General features: G+C 43.9%; 1 protein-coding gene and 1 long non-coding RNA gene across 2 annotated transcripts in view; one reads left to right on the forward strand and one right to left on the reverse strand.

Annotated features, from left to right (window-relative positions):
* The window catches only part of LOC132867674 (zinc finger protein 585A-like), a 1,308,017-nt gene that overhangs the window by 590,977 nt on the left and 702,979 nt on the right, over positions 1 to 14,061 (forward strand). The window lies entirely within an intron of this gene.
* Positions 7,691 to 8,092, reverse strand: LOC132867811 (uncharacterized). The gene is made up of 2 exons (XR_009650777.1): positions 8,029 to 8,092; positions 7,691 to 7,750 (listed from the first exon to the last, which is right to left on the reverse strand). It is a non-coding gene; the product is annotated as an uncharacterized LOC132867811 (long non-coding RNA).

Here is a 14,061-nt window from a genome sequence, read left to right on the forward strand (position 1 = left end):
CAGAGTTTTCATATGTCTGCAACAAAATGCACAATGATGGCAGGTCACTAATATATAGATTTAGGCACTGCCTAAAAGCGGAGCTCTCATCTGTTTCTGGGTTGTAGAATTTTCTTATATCCTAGCCAGTCTCTTTTGTTTTATTTCTTTACTGCCTAGCACTGGCCACTAGGCAGTGTGTATGACTGGTAATTACTAACACTGGATACTTGGCGGTGTGTATGACTGGTAATTACTAACACTGACCACTAGGTGGTGTGTATGACTGGTGGTACATGTACACGGACAAACCACAAAAAATCGACTCGATGGGTTTACCATTTTTTCTTAGGTATGGTGCTCCTCTGGAGCGCCGCTATTATTGTGTGTGTGTGTGTGTGTGTGTGTGTGTGTGTGTGTGTGTGTGTGTGTGTTTGTCAGAGGGAGAGAGAGAGAGAGAGAAAGAGAAAGTGTGTGTGCGAAAGAGAGTGTGCTCATAGATGTTGCGTGTGCATGTGAGTGCATACTTGTGAGAGAGTGTATGTGTGTATGTATAAATATGCATATGACTGTGAGTGTGTGTATGAGTGTGCACAGAATTGTCTATGTTATCTCATCAGACTCATGATATCCAATATTTTGTAGTTTCAGATAAATCATCAATGAATTGAACATTTTTCCCCATTTCCTGCTTGGCCAGATGGTGGCGCTGTGCTAGACATCTGAATTACACATGTAAATATCATCACAATCATAATACACAATATTTTGTAAAGTGTAAGATCAGTCAGTCAAGGCATTGCCAATTTCTGGCACATTTCCTGCTTGGCCAGGTGGTAGCACTATAACAGGCAGGCCCATTGGGCATCAGGTTATCATAATAATCATAATATCTATTGAAGTAAGAAGTGTCCGACCATACAGTCAATGCACTGTGGCTTTCTGACACATTTCCTGTTTATGTGGCAAGATATTAAAATCATAAGGCCATTTTAACATATTACAAGATATCAAAAATCCCTTCACAATTTAATATCAGTGACATCTTGGCATCACGTATAACAAATTTCATATGAATCTCATGAACCGTCTAGGAGGAGCATGTTAAAATTCATCATGTGTCAAAACACACATATTCAAAACCCTATTCTTTCCTTGGCCAGTTGGTGGTGCTATACCAGACAGGCCCATAACGGCTAAAGAGTATCAGAATCAGAATCATATTACAAGATATCAAGTTCAACATTCAGCAATATCTTGGCATATTATATGTTATAATATTTCAACATATCACAACATATCAAAAATCCCTTAGCAATTCAACTTCAGCAATATCTTGGCATCATGTTTGCCAAGTTTGACATGAATTTGATGAACCATCTAGGAGGAGTATGTTAAAAATGACCATGTGTAATTTCACTCCAAATGGCCTTATGACATCATCATTCCAAAGTTCTACCCATTCATTTCAATGGCAAATGGAAAAAGGGGCGCTATGAAGTCCCTGGGCCATGTCCGGGGCCAAAAGTCTGTGGCTGAGTAGTGGTGACAATGACTGATGTGTGTATCAAATTTCATGAGTTTTTGTGCATGGGAAATGCCTCAAATAAGGCCAAATGCGGCAGAATAATAGTAATAATAATAATAATCCTTTGAAAAACAATAGGGTCTTTGCACCGAATGGTGCTCAGGCCCTAATAATAATCATCCTTCAAAAAACAATAGGGTCTCGCACCGAACGGTGCTCAGGCCCTAATAATAATGATATTTGCCTATTGAAAGGTGATCAGGTGAAAAATCTAAACAGCCCTCTTGAAGCTGCAGCAAGACCTATGCTATTAAACCTTTTGTAGGTTAAACAGGCTTCGGCAGACAATGTTCTGGAAAGGCTGTATTTTTCTTTGGTTTGATTAGCCTACAATTTAACCTTTAAACATGATGGTTTCAGCAGTTCGCTTAAACATTGGAGGCTGCAGAGTCGGGCTGCAAGATTTCCCGACACTTGTTTAAGATGCCAAACTTCATAGTAAGGAGAAAATAATTCCACAGTATTTAGTGCCTCGTCAGTCTCAAAAATTAATAGTGAAGGACCAACGCGAATTAAGTCCCAAAAAACATCTTGTAGGCCTATATTTTACATTTTCAAAAAAGTCAGGAATTGGAAGTCAGTCAGTGGAGTGTAATGAAGTGTCTCATTCACTAAGCACAAAAGGTCAGAAAACAGTGGAGAAAACAGCTATTGCTTACATAGGCTACTAATGTTTTACATTAGTAATTTAATGTATGTGACAAATAAATTCATTGATTAAATAGATAAAGAAGCCAATACTCTGAAGCTCAAAATTCAGGAAAGTGGCTCCAGTGTTGCAAGTGCACAAGAACAGTTATTTGAAAGTTAACCTAATGAATTTGTGCATGCACCTGCGATTTCATGAAGAACCGGGACAATTGGCATTCGGTGAGATTCACACCTATGACTCATTATATTCACGCATGCCCTCTCGCCCACTGTTGCTTTGTTTTCCCTATTTACACGAGTGTCTGAAGATGGAGTTTTCAGAAATCTCCACTCTGCCCAGAGTTTGTGAAAGTAGCTGTTTTCAGTGACTGAAACCTCCATATAGGTGTGAATGAGAGGTGCAACTGAATAAACAAATATGCATCTTTTTTATCTGGCTACATGTAGGCTATCACTGTGCAAAGCCTCTAATGTTGAAATGGTAGTAATATTTGTTAAAATAATAGTAGGCTAATTTCCACATTAATTGGTAAAATGGCCCAAGGGATGTGATGGGGGGATGGCCGTTTTATAAGGGGGATGATTTGAGATTTTTATTTCAGAAGGGGGATGCCATCCCCCCACATCCCCCCTCAACTCGAGTATGAGTATAAGGCCATATTCCACCGGACATAGGCCCTTTGATTTCCATCACTACAGCGCGTCAAATTACTTTCAGTTTTGCCAGCATGAACGCGCTTCTTTTAAGTGAAGGCACAGATGTGTCAGACATCAACAAAACGGTAAAGAATAAGTGGAGATGGGCTTGGCTAAATGAAATGGGTGATAATGGCAAGCTCCTGCTGCTGTGCCAAGGAAAAAGAAACAAAAATGGGCATCAGGTGTTGCCAAATTAAATGCCTTTGCCTTCACTGCGAAGAAGCAGAAAAAGTGAACTTTCACTTTACTTTTCTTGTTTCCTGGTTTTATTTCAACAGATTTTCTTATTTTCCTTTCCGTTCCACTCTTCTGAAAGCATGGTTCAAGTTCAACTGCACTTGCACTTTTCTCTTAACCACTGTTATGCATTACTAAAGCATTGTTGAAATAAATTTGCACTTTGCACTGAAAACTTGATGTTTCATCATTTAAAGCCAGTAATGACAATGGTAAAGTCTTGCCATACCTTTAGTCATTGTTAAAATTATGTAAATGTACTATAAGTAGGGGCCTAGGGGATAATGGACAACATGGCATTTAAAATTTGACGCATAGCTGATGTGGTAGGGGCCAACTACAAGGAGCTTTTTTTCAGTCAGATGATTTTTTTTCTTTGCTTTAATCCATGGCTAAACCACCCCCAAATTAGTTAATTTTTGAGTTCTTGGTTTTAAGGGTCTAATGATGATATATCTATACATATTGTCATTTTAAATGCATTAAGTGAGACAACATGTGTTTTGAAGCTCCCCAAACTCCCCTATCCAAAGGTTGGTGGCTTCCACATTACTTTTTGTTTAACATAGGGTTATTCCATATATGCCATTCCTTACATTGAATAATCAATGACCTATTTACATCTGACTGAGGGAGGTGATAATGGGGCTGTAAGGATAATATACCTAATTTGGAGAATGCTGATATTTCCCCATTCCCCCAATGGGCCAAATATACTTTTGTTTTGGTTAATGGCTCTCCTTTTGTTCTGGTTGATAGCTCTGTGCTGCTGCTGCTGTGTGTGTGTGTGTGCGTGTGTGTGTGTGTGTGCGTGTGTGTGTGTGTGTGTGTGTGTGTGTGTGTGTGTGTGTGTGTGTGTGTGTGTGTGTGTGTGATGAAAGCATAAAAAATAGTTTTGAGAAAATGCATGTCCCAGACTCTGTGAAATGTAACTGATTGTCTTGGTCAGCCCTAAAGGCCCCATCACCTTTAATATGGTTTATGGATACAGTAAATCATTTTTATCCAAGCCTGAGCTATGGGGTAAACAAAGAGTTCTCTGAGCTGGGTTTTATAAATGCCATAAATAAGCCTACACATATTGTCTAATTACTCAGCATTATGAGTTGGTATACACCCAAGTCTGGTATTGTTTGAAAGGCATAGTCTAAGCTTTATTTTGGTGTGTAATATGTTGGGTTCAAAGCAGTTTAAGATCTGTAAAGGAGGTCAGACATACAGCATGCTTTAAGGTCTCACAACCCAGCAGAATATAACCATTATTAAAGCTGTCTACTTTCAGATCTCTGAAGGGCTATATGAACAAGAATGTTCTCTGAGGTAGGCCTTAAGGTACCCTTTAATATGGTTTATGGATACAGTAAATCATTTTATCCAAGCCTGAGCTATGGGGGTAAACAAAGAGTTCTCTGAGCTGGGTTTTATAAATGATTTAAGCTATAATAAGCTTTATTTCACCCTTTTGTGTGCATAAGATCAACCTATTTCACAATGTGGTCATCATTTGAGCTTGAGTTAACATTATGAGATTGAGCTTGAGTTAATATTATTGACCGTCTTCTTTTTTAAAATTCCTCCTGTGTCTTCTTTTTGGTTTCCTAGGTAAGGCTCCTCTGAATAGAAGCAGAGCAGGCTTCTGTTCAGCAGGTGTCTGAAGATTTCTGGTGAGGCTTTTCTCATGTCTTCTATGAATAAAATGCTGTTTTGTGGCTTTAAGTTTCCTCATATGTGGGGAAGGTCAGCAATAGTGCTAAACCATCCCCAAATTATGCCGCTTTTCCACTACCAATGCGGCTGAGTTGGGCTGAGCCGTGCCGTGCTGAGTTGGGCTGAGTCGAGCTGAGCAGGGCTGTTGGAGTTGCATTTCGACTACAACCACGCTGAACCGTGCTGGCTGGAAGTGGGTGGACACATTGGGTGGAGTTAGCGAAAGTGGGTGGACATCACGTGATGTCGTTAGGCGGCGCAAACAGTGACATCAGTGACCTTTTAAGCGGTAGTCTCATGACCCGGAGAGTAAACAATAAACATGGAGGACATGGAGTCGTTAGTGTTGCTGGTTTTGGTGCTGTGGCTTGTTGTCAACGACAACGCCAACAGATACTGGCAAGAGTGTATAGATGAGGCGAGGCGCATAAGGCTTCATAATTCTCGTAATTCGTAATTCTTCTTCTTCTGGGTTTACGGTGTTTACAGATCCCAGTGTGCTCGCAGGGCATGTGTGGGCATGTGAGGACATGCCTCCTCACCAATCAGTGGACAGGGGAGTGTCTGCTCACGCCCCTAGCCTCACTCAGCTCGGTTTGGCTCGCTTCAGCCCCACTCCAAAACCGTGCGAGTTTTGGGTGCTAAGCAGGGCTGAAGCGAGCTGAGTCATGCTGTTCTGAGATAGTCGAAACGCGAGCCATGTCGGGCTGAAGTGAGCTGAAGCGAGCTGAAGTGAGCTGAAAAAGGGTAGTGGAAAAGGGCCATTAGTTAATTTTTGAGTTCTTGGTTTTAAAGGTCTAATGATGATGTAAGAGCCAGTTTTCCTTTTATTTCTTGTCATGCCATAATTGTCCATTGGGGGCACCATGATGTAATTGGTCACAGCAATATATGGGGGAACCTTTGTTCAGGTGACAGGTGTTGTCTGACGGAGGGGAACACATACAGTTTTGACCGCTATGCTCGGCGTTTGTATGTGAACTTTCTGGCATGCTTTATTTGCATTTAATGGACTATTGTGAATGATGCTGACTTGGGATGTATTGCTATTGGATGCACTTCAAGACTGCAGTGAGCCACAATAAATGCGCAAAAGAAAGAAGATGCTTTGTTTGTTTATTTATGCATACAAGTGAGTCCACCTGCTGAGCAAGCACGTCAGATTGGTGTTGGTTAAGCAACGCCTCAGAGGCTTCAAGTGTTAGTCTTAGCCTCTACATCTAAAGTCAAAACTGTGCCTCACTCCATTGAGATGGAACAAGATTTATCAAAGTGGATTTAGCTGTTCATCATGCGACTGGTCTGGAGATACAGGAAGATCTGACTTTACTACGGAGCCGGGGAAAGGAGTCCTGCTTCAGCATCGCAACACTGGATCAACACAGTGGAGGATGACCCTGCTTTTTGCTGAACGTCTTCTAGGCTTATTTGCTTCGGAGTGAAGGCACCCAATGAGGTATGTGTAGCGCTACCTACGAATGAATGGCCATTCAGTTTGTGTGCACACATTGTGGGTTAAAATCCAATGCATTGGTGACAGTCGGGGCGGGTAATTAATGCTGATACGTTGTTGCAAACTTTTCGAAACTGCAAATAACCATTCGGACTAATTTAATATGGATGACAATAATGTGGTAGACAGGCCCACGGAGCCGTCTGACAAATCGAACATTGAACATGTCTATGTGCAAGATGACAAACAAAAACGCGTGGTCAAATTAACTGCTAAAGTGTTTGCTGAAAAGCTGGAACGTTTACAAAATGACAGGCGAATTGTGCTGAATAAGGCTTTAAAGTTAAGAGATGCGTTGCAATGTTTTGTGAGAAAAAATGATAAATTACAGGTTGAATGTGTTTTTAATGACTTGTTGAAAAAATGTGACGAAGCAAAGGGTATTCATGCCTCTGTAATGAGTATGTTGCCAACTGATGAACAAGATAAACATGACGTGTGGTTTAAGGCCAAAATGATTGCTAATAATGATTTTATTTCTAAAGTGCAATTATGGGTATCAAAGTGTGATGAAAGTGTAGCGCTTGATGCTGCCACTGGTATTGATGATGGTGTTAACCCTGAAGACAGTGTCTCAAATGTAGCCAGCAGACAGTCAGGGAGAAGTGCTAGTAGTGGTAGATCTAGCACTGCTTCCTCTAGGACCAAGGCAGTGGTGGAGAAGGCAGTACTGCAAGCTCGTTTGGCTGCTTTAAAGGACAAGCATGCACTCGAGGAGCAAGAGCAGCAGAGAAGGAGGAGAAAAGAGCAACAGGAATTGGAAACCATGATTGCTGAATCCACCCCAGATAGCAGAGGGTCGTTGATTCGACGTGGAATCATCGGCATGTTCTTTGACCTATACGCCGTCGAATCACCATCGATCACCGACGTTGATTCAACACCGCTTTGCTCATACGAGTTTCCGTTGAAACGACGTTGAAAAGTGGCTGGTGGTCAACAGAGAATAGACCCCCTTTCACCCTTTATTCAACTACGTATTTCGGTCGATTTATAATTGAATTTTCGGCGATGATTCATCCAACTTTACTTCCTGTTTTATGTACAACAGGAAGGCTACAAATTAAGCAAAACAGGCTAAATTAAACTAGCTAACAATAAAGCATCGGGGCTCTTGCCTAGGATGAACACACACATGCATACTTCAACCATGAAAGTGAAACTTAATTTATATCAATGTGCGTAGGCTACGTCCTGTTTAATGTACAACAGGATATAAAAATGCATGCAACAATGCACCTCTCCTAATGTTTGTCAAGCTATCTAATGAGGCATAACTTTTAACATTTATAAGGAACAGAACACACTTGAACAAGTTCTTAGAAACATTTTATGATTTATTTATAATTGTGGCCTATTCCTCCTGCGGCGCAGACCTGTACATGGAAACAGAAAAACATAACCAAAATTAATTTGATGCAGCATTGATAAAGAAAGTCAGCAGTAGGCTATGGGTTTCTAAATGCCACCCTACCTCATTATTTGGACATGGGGAAAAACTATATTTAAAATCCAAAGAGGGATGGAGGGAGGAAAATTAAAACAAAAGAAAGAAATGAAATATAGAGTAGAGAATATTTGATAAAATTAAGGATGTTTTTATTCAGTAAACATTTAAAAAAATGTTCTACAACACTCTAGCCTAGTGACTTACCAGTAACAAAATAGACTTGAAGTATTCAGATCCGCTCTGCATAAAGCAGCTAAATCCTCTGTCTCCCGGCAGAAAGCTCCTTGGTTTGCTTGTGTCTCAATCACAGCTGGTATTCTGTAGAAAGACTTCTTTTCACCTTTCCCATCAGCTTTGTTAGAACACCCTAACACAGCACAAAAGTTTACCATTGTAGGTTTATGATGATCCAAGTGCCTCGTGGGTTCACATACTGCGCGCTGCCGTTATTTCCCCCAAATCACGAGTTTGTTGGTCTTCCAATGTGGCGCAGGGTTTGTTTACTTCCGGTTTCAGGTGACGTCAGTGAAAGGGGTCTAATGGGGGCATTACCGCCACCCACTGGATTGGGGTGTAAAGCAGTCTGAACAAAACGTGTAAACATAAACATAGGAGAAATGAACCCGTTTTTCTAACTCGTCCTCACTTAGTCTACTTTTCTTTTTTGATTAGTCTGGATTTGATATTGTAAATTTAAATGTGAATCAATGTATATTCATCGGACATGAACAAATGAATAAATCTTGAGTAATCTTGAGGCGTGTGTGTCCGGGGCGCGGTGTCGCGGGGGGGGATCGAACGAACCCTCCGATCCCCCCTGGCTACGGGCCAGTTGCTCATCCTACCAATGTTGAAAACTGGCCGGCAAAAGTGACGATGGTTCAACGTCAGATATTCAACCTTCTCTGACGGTCGACAGATCAACCTTTACCCACGTTGATTCAACGGTGATAAATCGACCCTCTCAGATGGCGGAGAAATCGACGTTTCACGGCGCCGTTTTAACGTTGATTTTCTGACGTACGACGGAAACCGACCATTCTGACCAAAACTCTACGTCGTTTCAACGACCCTCTGCTATCGGGGACTGCTAAGCTTGCAGTTCTCCAGGCCTCTGACAATCAAAGCTGTGCTAAAGCATCCAACGCAATGAATTCCTACTTGGAGGAAAACAGGAGAAAAACGTCACATGAGTTAAACCCAAAGGCAGACGAATTCATGTATCCACCTCAAAGGAAATGCATGCACAAGGAGTCAGTGCTTTCAGCATACTCAAAGGCACCAGGGGCATCACAGCAGAAAAGTGGAGCACAGCCCACAGTTAGGTCAAAGCAACACACCAATCTCAATATGCAGAATCTTCAGCACACCTTGGGCACAGGACTACAATCCACACAAGTCACCAACTTACCAGCACCTAACCTCCTCTCAGTAATGCAACAGCAAAATGAAATAACATCTGCACTGGTTAAACAACAACAGCTAGCATCACTGCCAGCAAGGGACATACCTCTGTTTGATGGAGATCCTCTTCAGTACATTTCATTTATGCATGCATTCGAGCAAGGAGTGGAGGAAAAGGCCAGCCAAAATGACTGTCTGTACTATTTGGAACAGTTCACTAGGGGGCAGCCAAGGGAGCTTGTTCATAGTTGTCTACACATGATGCCTGACCTGGGCTATGCAACAGCAAAACATCTGCTACAAGAGCACTTCGGCAACAAGTACAAAGTCGCCATGGCATACATTGAGAAGGCTTTGTCCTGGGCTCCAATAAGGAATGAAGATGTCTCTGCATTAAAGGCCTATTCCCTCTTTTTGAGAGGCTGCTGCAACATCATGGCAGAACTTGACTATATGCAAGAGTTGGACATGCCAAGTAACATTCGGGCAGTTGTCATCAAGCTGACGTTTAAGCTCAGAGAGTGATGGAGGAGCATTGCACATGACAATCTGGAAGCAACAGGCAACAGGGCTCTATTTAACGACCTGGTCAAAGTGGTCAAAAGACATGTTAGTGTCTTGTCGGACCCTTTGTATGGCAACATTAATGACACACCACCTGGACCAAATGGAGGAAGAGTTGCCAGTAGGCCAAGGTCTTATATAGAGCAAAGGACTAAAGGAAAAAGTTTTGCCACTACCATCGCACCTGTGGAGTCTGAACAGGCCAGAGGCTCGAGGACCATTTCATCAAGATGTATCTATGCTGCAGCCCCAACTTGTGCATGTTGTGCTCAAAGTCACTCGTTAGACCGCTGTGAGCAGCTGAAGTGCATGAAACATAGGGACAAGATCGATTTTCTAAAGGAGATAGACTTGTGCTTTGGCTGCCTGCATGCTGGGCATATGAGCTGAAATTGTGAGCAGTGCTTAACCTGTGAGACATGTGGGCAAACACATCCCACTACTCTTCATGTTGACAGGAGTGATGCAACAAACAGCAAACGCACAGGACAAGTCCAGGCCAGTTCCTTCACAGCATCTGATGGACCTACAGGGTCACGTCCAGCCGCGGAGACATGTGGACAGACAGGGGCCGGAAGAGATCGCTGTCTGTTGTCAATCCTCCCGGTGCAAGTCAAATCTGCTAAAGGGGACAAAGTGATCCAGACATATGCATTCCTAGACCCGGGCAGTTCAGCCACCTTTTGTTCAGAGCAGCTTATGCAAAGGCTCCACCTTGATGGGAAAAGAACACAGTTTCTACTCCAAACAATGGGGCAAGAATGAGTGGTGCCATCATACTTACTCGTTGGCTTGGAGGTCTCTGGCATTAATGGTGACATGTTCTATGAACTTCCAGAGACCCTGACACAGAGGAAAATGCCCATAAGCACTGACCACATCGTAACTACTGGAGACCTGGTGCAGTGGCCATACCTGGCGAGAGTTGATGTTCCCAAGATAGAGGCTGGCATCGACTTGCTGATTGGCAGCAACGTACCCAAGATACTGGAGCCTTGGGAAGTCATAAACAGCTGTGGGAATGGCCCTTACGCTATAAAAACAGCATTAGGATGGGTCGTGAATGGTCCTATACATGAGGATTGCAGCCTTAGTGCTGAGCATACACCTGCATTGGTTAATAGGAGTTCCGTGCACAGGCTGGAGGAGATGCTGACCAATCAGTACAACCATGACTTCAATGAGAGGGCTACAGAGGAGAAGGGGTTGTCGAGAGAGGATAGGAAGTTCATGGAGATTGTGGAAAGGTCGGTGATTCTCCAAGACAACCACTACCAGTTGAAGTTGCTCTTTAAAGGAGATGTGTGTCTGCCCAATAACTATACTGTGGTGAAACAAAGAATAATAGGCCTGAAAAGGAAGTTCCTGAAAAACAAGCAGTTCTTTGAGGAGTATAATGCCAACATTACCGAGATGGTGAACAGAGGCTATGCAGAGGAGGTACCTACCAAGCAACTGAGTGGCAGCAGCGGCAAAGTCTGGTACATTCCTCACCACAGCATTCGTCATCCCAGGAAAAGGACTCTCCGAGTCGTGTTCGACTGTGCTGCAACGTTCCAGGGAACCTCACTGAATCAGCAGCTCTTGCAAGGCCCCAACCTCAAAAAACATTGTTTGGAGTTCTTCTGAGGTTCAGACAGCATCCCGTGGCCATCATGGGAGATGTGCAAGCAATGTACCATCAAGTCAGAGTCCCACAGGAGGACAGAGATTGCTTGTGCTTCCTGTGGTGGCCTGAAGGGGATCTTACCAAAGATGTGGTAGTGTTTCGCATGACTGTGCATCTATTCGGTGCCGTCTCCTCTCCGAGCTGTGCCATCTTTGCTCTGAGGAAAACTGCTGATGACGGTCAAGCTGACTTCCCAGAAGAGGTGGTGTCAACTGTGAAAGAGAATTTTTATGTTGACGACTGCCTAAAAAGTGTGGCATCTGACAAAGAGGCTTTGTCAATGGTGAAACATCTGACCACACTCTGTCAGAGGGGAGGATTTACTCTGAAAAAATGGACCAGCAACAGCCGCGCTGTCCTGCAAGCTCTCTCTGAGGACCAGTGAGCTAAGGACCTAAAGGAACTCGACATGGATGAACTCCCTGTCGAGAGAGCTCTTGGCCTGAGGTGGTGTGTCGAAGAGGACACTTTTACATTCAAGCTGGACATGCATCAGAGGTCATGCACTAGAAGAGGAATGCTGTCTGTCTCCAGCTCAGTCTATGATCCCATAGGCTTTCTTGCACCAGTCATGTTGCCTGCAAAACTTATGCTGCAAGAGCTATGCCGAAAAAACATTGGCTGGGATGACACCATACCTCAAGACCTTCTGCATCAGTGGACAGGGTGGCTGGAGGAGTTGGAGATGCTGTCAGAGTTTCACATCAGCAGATACATTAAGCCAAAAGGATTCAGGGATATTGTCCAAGCTCACCTGCATCACTTCTCAGATGCGAGTGAATCAGGTTATGGTGCAGTCACTTACCTCAGAATGCAGAATAGCCAAAATGACATTCATGTTGCATTTCTGATGGGTAAAGCCAGAGTAACTCCATTAAAGGCTGTCACCATCCCTCGCTTAGAGTTGACCGCTGCAGTTCTGGCTGTTTGGGTTGACCTGATGCTGAAAGCTGAGCTTCGGATCCCACTACAACTGTCAGTCTTTTGGACAGATAGCACGTCAGTACTCAAATACATAAGAAATGAGGACAGGTGCTTCCATACCTTTGTGGCGAGCAGGGTCACAACCATAAGGGAGTCAACAACACCTTCCCAATGGCATTACATCTGCACTAAGGACAACCCAGCTGATGATGCGTCCAGAGGACTGAGGGTCCAGCCATTCATCGATCACAACAGGTGGATACAGGGTCCAAGTCTGGTACATCGTCCAGAACAGGACTGGCCATGTGATATGGTGGACACCGTGATCAGGCCGGACAACCCAGAGGTCAAGAAGGAGGCTGTAGTGAATGCAGTCAATGTGAATACATCCTCTGACAGCACCAGCCATCTTATCACCTACTTCTCAGACTGGAGGAAACTGAAAGTAGCAGTAGCCTGGTTTTTGAGACTAAGGAAGCTACTTCTGTGTAGGGTTCGCAGAAGGAAGGAGTCAGACACTGCCAGCAGCACACAGGATGCTGCAGAACGCGAAGGAAGCTTGACTGTTGAAGATCTGTGCGAGTCTGAGTCTGCTATAATTCGCTTCTGTCAGCATCAAAGGTTCGAAGAGGAAATGGCTGCCTTATCTGCAGGGAAGACGGTCAGTAAACAAAGCGTGCTCTACAGGCTGGACCTGAAACGGGAGGCCGGGCTCCTAAGAGTTAGAGGGCGACTCACCAGAGGTTCTCTGCCAGAGGAAGTAAAACGTCCACTCATTCTGGCAAAAGGTCAACATGTGGCGACTCTTTTACTGCATGACCTCCATCAGCGGCTTGGCCATAGTGGTCAGAATCACATGCTGTCCATGCTGAGAAGAAAATACTGGGTCACTGGTGCTAACTTTGCAGTTAGGAGAATTGTGGCTGAATGCTGTACCTGCAGGAGATACAATGGTCGGATGGGGGCGCAGAAGATGGCAGACCTGCCAAAGGAAAGGATTCTTCCCGACCATCCACCCTTTACAAATGTGGGCCTTGACTACTTTGGACCGATAGAGGTGAAGAAAGGTCGTGGTACAGTCAAGCGCTACGGCGTAATATTCACCTGCCTGTCCAGTAGAGCGGTCCACCTAGAAGTAGCATGCTCTTTGGATACTGATGCCTGTATTAACGTGCTGCACCGTTTCATCTGCCGAAGAGGTCAGGTTGCCCATATCCAGTCCGATAATGGCACCAACTTCATTGGGGCAGAGAGAGAGCTCAGAGAGGCGCTTTCATCCCTCAACCATACACAAATTGAAGGAGCAATGTGACAAAAGGGAGTCAAGTGGAGCTTCAATCCTCCAGCAGCGTCACACTTTGGCGGTGTCTGGGAGCGTGCGATACGCATGGTGAGGAGGATTCTCAATTCAGTTCTTCGGCAACAGAGGCTGGATGATGACGGACTCCACACAGTTATGTGTGAAGCGGAGGCCATATTGAATGACCGGCCCATCACCAAGCTGTCTGCTGACCCAAACGACCTTGAACCTCTCACTCCTAATCATATCCTCTTAATGAAAGGAAGGACCTCTCTACCACCAGGGCTGTTTGATCAACATGACTTGTATATCAAGAGGAGATGGAGGCAAGTTCAATACATCTCGGATCTTTTCTGGAAGCGATGGATACGTGAAT

The sequence above is a fragment of the Neoarius graeffei genome, chromosome 19, assembly GCF_027579695.1.
Source record: "Neoarius graeffei isolate fNeoGra1 chromosome 19, fNeoGra1.pri, whole genome shotgun sequence".
In the NCBI taxonomy this organism is placed as follows: Eukaryota; Metazoa; Chordata; class Actinopteri; order Siluriformes; family Ariidae; genus Neoarius; species Neoarius graeffei.